The sequence below is a fragment of the Tursiops truncatus genome, chromosome 6, assembly GCF_011762595.2.
Source record: "Tursiops truncatus isolate mTurTru1 chromosome 6, mTurTru1.mat.Y, whole genome shotgun sequence".
Taxonomy (NCBI): Eukaryota; Metazoa; Chordata; class Mammalia; order Artiodactyla; family Delphinidae; genus Tursiops; species Tursiops truncatus.
Window position 1 is genome coordinate 81,906,031 of NC_047039.1, and position 12,446 is coordinate 81,918,476.

A 12,446-nucleotide genomic window follows, 5' to 3' on the forward strand; every position below is an offset into this window, starting at 1 on the left:
TTTTTAATGAAAATTTTTTTACATTAGGACATTTTATGTGACAACTGCCAAAAAAGTATTTTTAAGAATTTAAGTGAAATAAACACATTCCTCTTTGGTAAAGCCTAGTTGTATGCTTACATTTGTAATTTAAGACTTTGATTGTAAGCCTGTGTTGAAACACACTAAAGAACTGGTTTCTTTGGTGTTTTTATATTAGTGGTTGTTGAGGGGAAATACACAAGTATGTAGGATCTTTGAGCATTTAACTCTAATCCTCATTCTTGATGACTGAGAGTAATGAGGTAGACTTTTGAAAAATAATGTGTGAAATTCAATGCTCTGGAGCCCCTGAAAGCCAGTAAAAATAGTGCTAGATTCAAATAATAGATGAATTAAGTAAAGGAGGTAGTATAAAGGAGAAGGCCTTACTCTGAGTCCCAGGAGATCTGAATTCTAGTTCTGGCTCTGCCACTGATTTCCTGTGTGACCTTGTGTTGCCCTCTGGACTACCTCCCAGTCTGTAAAGTTGAGGGGGTTTGACCAAATGGCTTCTGACAGGAAGGTCTGAAGAAAAAAATGGGCTTTGCACGAAGGCTGAAACATGTAGGGTTCGACTGACCAGGTGAACAGGGTATAGTTTGTTATCAAGACAGGCGAGCTAAGGAGGAATGACATGTGAAAAGCGTGGCTGGGGTGGGGGAGGGGCGTGGGTACACACTGCCTCAGCTCAGCTTTTTTTGCGGAAGATGGAAATTTGTTCTTACGGATCTTAAAAGGACTTGGGGGAGGGGTAAGATTCTGCGGTCTTTATGCAGTGTCTCAACAATTTAATACATGTGCGACTACATTGTCAATTTTTGTAGTGGAAGACTTGAGGATTGTTTTGGTAACTCTTAGCTATAAGCTACTGGAGTGAGTGTGTTTTTACACATGTAAAAGCAATGTTAAAGATTGGAAACTAATCTGAATTTGTCATTTTAGTGTCAGTGGAGCCCCCAAATCATGTACTTTACATTAAAGTCCCCTCTAGGCTTTAAAGCGGAGTTTGCTTTTTGCAAACAGCAAAAAAGACAAACCAGCCCTTGGGTGCTCATAGGAACTAGTAGGGAAGAGAAGACACATGGGAATGATGTTTACCAAGACCTAGTACCAGTGGTCCAGTAAGTGTTAAGAGTAATTTAGAGGTAGGAAAAGTAGCTTTTAACTGGGAGGATTAGGGAAGTTTCCTAGAAAGGAAAGTATTTGAGGCGCACATGCAGATGTGAGTAGAGTTTAGAAATAGAAATGGAGAAAGTAGGGAGGAACATGATAGACAGAGGTCAGAGGTAGGGAGTTGTGTACGCTTGGCTTCAAATAGGCAAGTTTGACTAGAGAATGAAGAGGAAGAAGAGGAATGGCAGGTGAGACTGGAGCAGTGATTTGGGACCTTATCCCAAGGGGGCTTGAACGGCAGACCTTTCTTTTGCATTCACTTTGCAAAAATGTCAGTTTGATCTACTACCTGTGGCCAGTGAGGATTCTAGGGAACTATCAAACCAGCTTTTCATTTCTATCATGCTTTTTCTTTTTCTTTTTTTTTTTTTTTTTTTTTTTTTTGGCGGTACGCGGGCCTCTCACTGTTGTGGCCTCTCCCGTTGCGGAGCGCAGGCTCAGCAGCCACGGCTCATGGGCCCAGCCACTCCGCAGCACGCGGGATCTTCCTGGACCGGGGCACGAACCCGTGTCCCCTGCATCGGCAGGCGGACTCTCAACCACTGCGCCACCAAGGAAGCCCTTTTTCTTGTTTTAAAATTAGGTTTTCCAGAAGCCTGTGACATTCAGACCTCTGGGAGGGCCTTGAGGCTTAGCTGCTCTTAATATTTATTTATTTACTTACTTATTTATGGCCGTGTTGGGTCTTCGTTGCTGCGCGTGCGCTTTCTCTAGTTATGGCGAGCAGGGGCTACTCTTTGTTGCGGTGCGTGGGCTTCTCATTGCAGTGGCTTCTCGTTGCGGAGCATGAGCCTTAGGCGCGTTGGCTTCAGTAGTTGCACCACGCGGGCTCAGTAGTTGTGGCTTATGGGCTCTAGGGTGCAGGCTTGGTAGTTGCGGCACACATGGCTTAGTTGCTCCGTGGCATGTGGGATCTTCCCGGACCAGGACTTGAACCCATGTCCCCTGCATTGGCCGGCGGATTCTTAACCACTGTGCCACTAGGGAATTCCCTGGCTTAGCTGCTCTTGACTAAAGACTATTTTAAACTTCTTGAGGAACAGGATTTTTGGTGATGAGGTCACAGAGCAGACCATATTTCTGGAGTTAATTCCCATCTGAAGGAGATGTTCATTGAGTGGGTTTGCTCCCAGCTTTTGCAGTGAATGTTTAAGTTATAAATGTCTGAGCTGGATGGGAGCTGTGATGGGCTGGATAACTGGTTCCTACTTGCTCCTTCCTGCAGGGTGGGGAGAGGGGTCTCTTCCACACACGCCTGCCCTACATCCAGAGCAATGGCCCTGTTCCTGTGTGATATGTTGGCATGCATTTGAAGCATTCGTCTCTTAAAAATAAAAGGGCTTAGAACTATTGCTCATTGTAGTTATGGGGAAACTGAGGCACAGGAAAGCGTCAAGGACTGGCCCAAGGTTTCCTGGTGAAGTAGTGAAAGAACCTGGCCCTGCTTTCAACTTTGCTCTTACCTTTAGTTTATTCCTGCTTTAGGCATCCAGGCCCTGAAGAGTGACTGACACTTCTGATGGAAATGCAGAGCACCTTGTGTAAGACGCTAGCCCCCACTCATCATCACTACCAGGACTCCTAACTAGGACACATGTGAGCAGAGTTACAGCAGAGTCAATGGTTTCCATTTCTGGCATTCCTGTTTGGGCTACACCACCCTCCCATCAGAGAAGGGTGAGACAGAACCACAGAGGTGGTTCTATCCCTAGGCTATGACCTTCCCTTTTCTCCAGCCCTGTCAAGTTGTGCTGACATCAATTTTAATGAGACTGGTGATACCACTGTGTTGACAGTTTGAAAGGGAGTCAAGTTACCAGTTGACTTAAGCTTCAGCTGCCAAACAGTTGCTCTGCAGGAAAGCCACCAAGATTGAAGCAAGTGTTGAAGTTCTTCCTAGAGCCAATTAGGTCAGCTTCGTAATCTCTGACCAAGTATTTTATAACTTGTCCCAGAGGTGTCAGAAGGGCATATAGAGAAAAGAAAATGACCCTAGAGTTACTCTGATTAAGGGGTCTTGACCCAGGTCAGCATGTGTGTTCGTTACAACGTCACCCCACCCCAGCCCTGGGGAAGAGGAGTGGAGGTGTGGTGAGGGAGGCCTCAGAGAGAACCCAGAGACCTGTTCTAGCCCCAGCCTGGCCACTAGCTGGTATTTGACCCTCCTGAGTCACCTCCCTTCCGTGAACCTTCAGTTCCTTGGCTGAAAATATGGGGCCCAAGCTTAAGCAAGCTTGCAGCTCTGATCCAGCTATACAAATCGGAATGGGGGTATATATTCCAAGTGCTAACCAGCAGTAGACATGCTAGTAGTTAATTACATGCCGTTACTTCCACTTACCCCACCCTCCTGAGGAGTTAGGTAAGGGTTTGGGCTAGTGGGAAATGTCAGAGCTGTGCCTTAGGCTGGTGGAGTAGAAAGGGGTAGACCTGTAGCAAGAGATCATTGAGGAGGCTGTTACAGTTACCTGGACAAGGCTGGATGAGGGCTGCACCCCCAAGACTGACGGTGAATGAGATGTCATCCAAAAACTGCAACAGGAATACTAGTAAATCTGTTTTACTAGTCAGACTAATCAGACTGGAAGACAGAATTACAGACTTGCCTTAGCATGAGCAGGATGTATATCTGCCCCTAGCGGGGCACTAATGCTCTGAATCAGAGGGAGGGAGCTAAACTGTAATCCTCATTTCACGGATATGAAAACTGAAGGATTTAGAGGTGAAGTGCTTCTAAAGTCACGTAGCCGGTGAATAGCCAGCCTATTCCAACCCAGCTCTGCCCGAATTCAGTTTCTGCTCTTTGCCAAATGCTCCTCCGTAGGGCTGTCTGGCTCCTGGCTCTGTTCTAATGAGAAAGTTAGTGGACCTATTTCTTTCTTCTCCAGAGCAAAGTAGATGTTGGCTCACAAGACCCTGAGGCTCGGGACAGAGTGAAGACAGAGTGCGAACAGAGCTAGTTTTTAGAATTAGAACCATGAAATGCTTTAGGGGTGCAGGCAAACAGTGGGTACTCTATAAATACAACTACCACTCTTAATCATAATATAATTTCACATTGTGAGAGGCAGCCCTGCCATATACCATCTTAGTGAACTGGCAAAAGACCATTTGCTTCTTGGGACTCAGTTTTCCACTTAAAAATTGGGGGTGCCCTGAGCACGCTGTGGTAAGCTAATGAATGTGAGAGTGCTGGACACTGTGAGGGGTGATGTGGAGAACTGCTGGGAACAGCCTACACCATGGGCTTCTCTTAGTGGCCAACTAGGCTAGCACGCGTGCAGCGGGGGTTCTGCACAGCTGTGCACCTGGTAGCTGCAGCAGCAGCAGCAGCAGGTGGGTGAGAGGTGGGCATCTGAGCAGAGTGGGTGACCTGGCACTGGGGGAGTCTGGGAGTGGGTGACATGGACTCTGGGGAAGTGAGTAGTCTGCAGGATCCCAGCCAGCCCCTGGTGATAGGAATTCCTGTCAGGCCCTTGGCTTTGTCCATACCAGTGCTGGGTCAGGGCCCTACCTTGTCCCTGATCTGCCATTAGGTTTCACTCCTGCTGGCACATCAGCCCATTGCTTTCCTGTTTCTGTAGCCACCTGGTGCTTCCCACAGCTACCTGTCCAAATCCTACCTACATCCACTCTGCCAAGCTCAGGCCTGACCGGCTCCAGTCTGACCCGTCCTGAGCCCCACTTCTGACAAAAGAATGATGGCCCCCAATGCGTCCATACCATGCTACAGTTCGCATAGCTCACATCCATTATCTTGTTCAAGGGAGGCAGTGTGAGGATTCTGACCCCATCTTTCAAATGAGGGAATTGGGGCTCAGGATGACTGTTGCAAGGCCCCAGAGTGCAGAGCAAGGTCGACTTCTCTCCCTGCCTTGTGCTAATCCCAGGGTAAAGGCCAGGGATGAGCTAGTAACAGTAGACTATTCCACTGGACTTGGGAGAAGCTCATCTCAGAGGATCCCTCTGTGGATGGGAACTTCTGATACCCAGAGCACTCCACAGTGTGGGTGCTTTGGCAGGAGGAAGAGGGAAATGGAAGAAATGAGGCTGAGGAAATCCAAGTTCCCACATCATAGGCCACTTGAGGCCCCTCAGTGTTTCACCCAGGACCTGTCCTCCCTATGTTGCTCAAGGGATCTCCCCACAGCCTGGTTCTCCTGATGCAGCTCAGGAACTTTCAGTGACTTCCCAGTGCCACACACCCCCCAAGTGCACACACACACAACATCCCAAATCACCCTATCAGCCTTACTTCCTGCACCTAATCTCCATATGCCCTACCTGGCCATCCGAACATTCCTGTGTGTTTCACCTTGCTCATGCTGCCTCCTCTGTCTGCACTCTTCCTCCACCTGCATAAGCCAACCATCCCAGCCTTCAAGAACCAGTGCAAAGGCATTAGCCTCCCCAGCAGGCCAGCAGACAGGAAACTTCCCTCCTTGGATTCCTCATTCAGTGACTTTGATAACTTGTTCTCATGGCCCTGGCACTGGCTACTCTGCTCCCTGTCTTGTCTCCCCTGCCAGAGAGTGAGTGCTCAGGGCCATGGGCCTGAGTCCCTTTGCTGTGCCTCACCCACCAGCCCTCAGTGCATATTTCCTCAATGACATTTCCTCACGTGTATTAACTTCCTGGGGCTGCCATAACAAAGTACCGTAGACTGGGTAACATAAACAACAGAAGTTTATCGTTTTACAGTTCTGGAGGCTAGAAGTCCAAGGTCAAGGTGTTGGCAGGGTTGGTTCCTCCTGAGGGCTGCAAGGGAAGGCTGTGTTCCAGGCCTCTCTCCCTGGCTTATAGATGGCCATCTTCTCCCTGTGTCTTTCATGTGGGGTTCTTGTGTATGCGTCTGTGCACAAATTTCCCTTTTCTATAAGGACACCTAATCATCTTGGGTTAGGGCCCACCCTAATGAACTCAACTAATTCATCTGCAACAACACTGTTTCCAAGTAAGGTCACATTCTGAGGGACTGGGCATTAGGACTTCAACATATGCATTTTGTGGGGACACAATTCAACTCAGAACGCCAAACACGTGAACTGTGAAAACCTCTGGGCAGAGAATGGCAGTCAGGAGCTTAAAAGGCCCCACAGTTGGGTGTTTGGACATAAATGTGATTAAAAGTCGAACCCAGGAATACAGATTCGGAGAGGAGAGTCAAATCCTGATTTGCCTCTTCCTACCAGTTTTGTGATCTTGTGTAAGTCAGTTATCCCAAACTTTACTGCTGTTTCAAACTACACTAATTCACATTAATTATCCCCACCCCCTTTGAACTTGGAACTGGGAAAAATTATTTTATTTTGAGGAGCAGAAGGCTAAAATGGCAGTGGATGATACAAGTTTACAGAAGGGAGTCTAGAGTCCCAAAAATCAGAACCCACCAATCTGGAGCTAACAAAGTTGTATCTCCAGACACCCATGGAAACTTCTAAAATGCAATGAAATCCAGGATCCCCAGGCAGGAAGGAACCAGATCTCATCTAGTCAAATTCCTCTACTGATGTTGGAAACCCCTCAGCAACATGCCTACCTGACTTTCGTTGGATACCTTGGTGATGGGGACCTCACAATTTATAAGGCAATGTATTTACCATCTTAGAAAAACAGGAAGTTCTTTATCTCCACAATAGTAAGGCAGCTTTATTTTTTATTATCATGGGTGTTGTTAACTCGATAAGCAGTCTACTTAAAAAGCTCTTACTTATCTAATTTCCTATAACACTCTTGGCTCTAATTTTGCCCCATGGAGCTGTAGAGGGGAAAAATCCAATTTAGCTTTTTAAATGGAGTCTTGCAAATATTTGACAATGTCCATCATGGCTCCCCTAACCCCCAGACTCTCTTCTTCACAATTTATCTCAGATGAATACTCTTGAAAGTTTCACCTATTGAATACTCATGTGACAAGGTTCCAATGCTGGGTTCTTCCATGTCGTAGCATGCATCAGTGCTTCATTCCTTTTTGTTGCCAAGTAATAGTCCACTGAGTGGCTATATTATACTTTATCTGTTGATTAGTTGATGGACATTTGGGTTGTTTCTACTTTTTGGCTTTTATGAATAATATTGCTATGAACATTTGTGTACAAGTTTTTGTGTGGACACGTGTTTTTATTTCTCTTGGGGATATATCTAGGAGTGGAATTGCTGAGTCATATGGTAATGCCGTGTTTAACCTTTTGAAGAGCTGCCAGATTGTTTCCCAAAGCGGCTGCACCATTTTATATCCCATCAGCAGTGTATGAGGTTTCCAATCTCTCCACATCCTTGTTATTATCTGTCTTTCTAATTCTAGATATCCTACTGAGTGTGAGGTAGAATCTCATTGTAGCTTTGATTTGCATTTTCCTGATGGTTAATGATGTTGAGCATCTTTTCATGTGCTTATCGGTTGGAATATTATCTTTTAATACACGTCTGCATCAATCTGGTTGGCCTCGGGTTGGCAGTATCACATGTTTGAGACCAGGTTGCTATGGGGCGTTCTGGTGTACTGGGGCTGTTTCTAGAGATGGTTGTGAGCTGAGCAGGCAACCAGGAGAGCAGTCAGACTGGGGTTGGTGATGAATATCTGGGAGTCACCCATGAAAACATACATCTCGAAGCTCTGTGAACGGACGATATTCCCAAGGACAGCGTAAGGGAGAAGAGTGAAAGTTGTTAAAGCTTTGGAGACTCTTGGAAGTTAAGAGTGATAGGAGGAAAAAAAATAAATTAAAAAATAAAAATAAATTTAAAAAAAGAGTGATAGGAGGAGGTGAGACAATGTAGACTCACTGTCTTTATTTTGGCCACGCCGCACAGCTTGAGGGATCTTAGTTCCCCGACCAGGGATTGAACCCAGGCCACCACAGTGAGAGCACCGAGTCCTAACCACTGGACCGCCAGGGAATTCCCTAGACCCACTGTCTTAACTGGGGAGAGGGGGTGGGCAGGACCTGCCAGACAGGGGGTTGTGATGGGGGATGAAGAGGAGATGAGGCTGGTGACAGGCAGAGACTGTCAAGATGAGGTATGAGGATAGGGAAGGTCCTCCAAGCCACAGGCAGTGGAAGCAGGCCAGGGAGCCAGAGCTCAGGATGAGACTTCTTTCTCCCTAAGTATCTGGGGTAAGAACCTTGGGCCGCAGGTCCAGGCTGTTAGAGGTCTCACACCTCTCATCTCCTATGGTCCTCACTATGGCCTCTGGCGGTGGTTGTTTCCATTGGCTGGAAGTTGAGAAGTTCCTTAGCAGGAAGGAACACAGCTGGGAGTGGAACCCAGGCCTGACTTATTCCAAACCCTGTGATTTTTTCATGACACTATACTGTTTCAACCTCCTGTGGGGGCCCAGTGTGGGAATAGATTACTATCATTTGGAAGGAATTTGGGATAGGGGTCTCAGCTTCAGTGTCGACTCTTCAGAAAGACACTTCCTGACCACCCGTGTAAAGAAGGTCCCCTTGTTAGTCACACACAGCACTCAATTTGTTTCCTTCGTTGCCCTCGTTATTATAGTCCATGATTTTACAGCAGTGCGTGAACATAGTTTACTTTTGTCGTAAACTACATTTACTGTAAAATACAGTTTACAGAAAGAGGGCCACACTCTTCATTCCCCTTTCTATTCCTCGTGCTTGGCGGGGTGCCTAGCATGCAGGAATTATTTGCTGGATGGGTGAGTGAGGTAGCATTTGGAAAATGGAGGCAGGTAAGTTGTGTATCCCAGGTCAAAAATCCTTCCACAGAGACAGTATGAGGTGACTTTCACCTCCCAGACTGCCCCAGGTGTGATGGTGGGCTTGTTCGCTCAGGGACAGTATAAAAATGATGCTTATGTTCCAGGAATGAGGACCAAGTTTGAGGAAGCAGGACGTGGGTGTAGGTCAGGGTGTGACCATCAAGCGTGCCTATAAATGGAACAACTGAGAACCTGGGGCACTTGACACCAGGGCAGGTCCTCGGCGGCTGGGGTCGGGGAACTTGGGTGCATTAATACTTCACTTCTTCCTCAGAGGAACTTTCCAGAAAGCTGACTTCAGGGAACAGTCATGTTCACCTAAGAGGCTGAATGTGGCCTGAGGAGTAAACGTAAGAAGTCAGTTATGCCTCAGTCCTTGCTGTCATCTTTCCTTTTCTGCACTTGGCCGTTCAGAAAATGTTTATTGGCACCTACGAAGTGTTAAGTTCTGTGCTTGGTGCTACGGATATAGTAGGAAACAGTTCAGGCTCTGCTCTCAAGGAGGTCTTTGTCCTGGAGGACACAGTTATAATATAAGGCTCTAAGCCACATACGGGCAGAGGCCTGGACTTCTTGTTTGTTCACCATGGTGTCCCTAGGGCTTTGCCCTGGGTTTAGTGCTGAGTAGGTGCTCCAGATGGTTCCAACCCAGAGGAGCTCACAGTCTAGAGAGAATAACAGACAAGAAAAGAGGGAGTCACCATGAAGGGTAGTAAGTGGGCCAAAAGAGGGTCCTATGGGAGCCCAGAGAAGGTCGGTGGGGAGATCAGAGAAGGTCCTGAGAGGAGGTGACTTCTACCCTGAAGGACTTGCAGAAGGACCTGTAGAAGGCAGGGCTCAGCGTGGTGGGTGTAGGGGAGGAGGGAGTGTGCAGGCTTAGGAAACTGCCTGTGCCAAGGCCTGGAGGAGAGAGAACATGATCCTTTAGGGGAACTCAAAAATAGTTCAGTGTAACTAGAGCACAGAGTGGCAAAAAAATTAGGCAGGAGTCCTAGGCTGGAGGAGGCTTTGCGGGAATCAGCTGCAGGAGGGGCTGATGAGCACAGTCAAACTAGCCACTGGGGTCCCAGGCCCCAGGGTCTGAGCTCTAGGAACTGGGTCCAATCCTTGACCTTGACCCTCATGACCCAGCACTCTGGGTACCCTAGTTTCTCCAAAATTAAGTTCTTCCTTGCCCTCTCCTGCCAAAAAAGAAAAGAAAAGACCCCTCATTGGTTTTAATTTGTTTTTAAAGACCTTCCCATATGTTCTCGTCCATTTTGACAGATTGAACACTGATTCATTATCCAAGCAGAAAAAGCAACAGAAAGCACTGGAAACTGGCTTTAAAAACAAGAACGAGGGCTTCCCTGGTGGCGCAGTGGTTGAGAGTCTGCCTGCCAATGCAGGGGACACAGGTTCGTGCCCTAGTCCGGGAAGATCCCACATGCCGCGGAGCGGCTGGGCCCGTGAGCCATGGCCGCTGAGCCTGCGTGTCCAGAGCCTGTGCTCCGCAACGGGAGAGAACACAGCAGTGAGAGGCCCACGTACCGCAAAAAAAAAAACCCAAAAAAACAAGAACAAGAGTAGAAGAAAAATTGTATACTTTCCTCCTTATTCATGGTAGGTACTAAATAAGTACCTACTTTAATTTATTGAAAGTCCTTATTTAACCACAGATAACAACAGCCTAATTTGCTTTTGTGGGATGATCATATTTTTAAATGTGATTTCTTTTTTTTTCCTTTAAACTTAATTTCCACTTATTTATGAACTATGCAAAACCATGATGGTTTTCTTTAGCCCCAAGTGACTGAGTTACTTTAGTGCTGGGTTTAATTTTCTCTGTAATCAGGTCCTGTTGCTCAGCCTTACCCAGGTGTGAAAGGCCATTTAAACTTGAGAGACATAAAGCACATGGCATCTAGTCTAGACATATCGCAGACGAATGAACACTGCTGCAATCTCCTTGTCCTTTGGTTGCTTCCTCCTGGCCTCCAAACTTGCACTTCTTCAGAACCGCTCAACTTTGGGACCCCCCTCTAGCCCATGGTCCATTTTCCATCCGTTTTTAACAACTGAACTTTTCCAAGGAAAAGTCTATTTTTGCCTCCAGTGTTTCTTCATCTTCCTTTGGCCACCAAATCCATTTTACCACCAAATCTGCTGTCTCCAGTGGTCCCCCTGCCCCCATGTTCCCACCAAGTTCTGGCTCATCATTCTCCTGCACTGCTCTGGGCCTTTGAATCTGTGGGTCTCTCCTCCTCAGGACACACACCCTGGTTCTCTGTCCTTCCAGGACGGCTGCACAAGGCTCACCTCTCCACTGCTCATCCCTCTGCACACTCTCTCCTTCAGGAGTCAAACCCATTCTCAGCTTTTCCTCAAAATGGCTCCCACATCTCTCTCTCCAGCCCAGACCTCCACTCAGAGCTTCAGACCTGCCTCTCCTCCTGCCTGGTGGGCAGTTTTACCTGCATATTTACACCAACGTGTCCCAAACCTACCCTTCTCCCTTCCACCCAGAAGTGCCTCCTCCTCTCCTTTCTGTTATTCTTACTTTGCTCATTAGTTCTGAAAGTCAAGCTGGGAATCAAGTGTTATTTCTTCCTTCAAACTGGTTATTTCTCAGCTTTGTCTGTAACCCAGTATAGTGTATTGCAAGAGCCCTAGGCTAGGAGGCAGTCCAGGGTCCTAATCCCAGCTCCACCACAGCTTTCTGGACGGCTTTGGACAAGTCAGTGAACTTTTTTTTTTTTTTGCGGTACGCGGGCCTCTCTGCGGACACGCAGGCTCAGCGTCCATGGCTCACAGGGCTAGCCGTTCCAGGGAAGCCCTCAGTGACCTTTTTGAACTTGCTGCCTCTCGTGTAATAGGACTGGCAACCACTTTTTTTTTTTTTTTTTTTTTTGCAGTATGTGGGCCTCTCACTGCTGCGGCCTCTCCCGCTGCGGAGCACGGGCTCCGAACGCGCAGGCCCGACGGCCATGGCTCACGGGCCCAGCCGCTCCGCGGCACGTGGGATCCTCCCGGACCGGGGCACGAACTCGCATCCCCTGCACCGGCAGGCGAACTCCCAACCACTGCGCCACCAGGGAAGCCTGGCAACCACTTATTGAAAGCTCACTACAGGCCAAGTACTGTGATTAGGGTGTTCTATACATCATCTCAGGAACCTTAAGAGGTGGGGTCTTTATAATTTTCCCATTTCAGAGAAAAAGGAAAATAAAACTCAGAAAGACTAAGGTATTTAGGATCAAGAGCTGGTTAGTGGCATGGGCTGGGCTCGAACCAGCTCTGTAATTCTAACTCCAGAATCTGTTTTTTCCATTACACTGTAGGGCGCGCACTCTCTCCACGCCGAAAGCACCCAGCCGTCAGCCTCCTTCGGGGAATGTCTGCTCACGGGTAAACGCAGGGACCCCACAACCACCAGACTCTGCGAGCCACAAGCTCAGCTCCCGAGAAGTGCGCGCGGCTTCCTCTTCCCGCCGCACCTCTCCCCTAGAGGGTGGCTCCGCCCCCTGACCTGATTGGCTGTCTG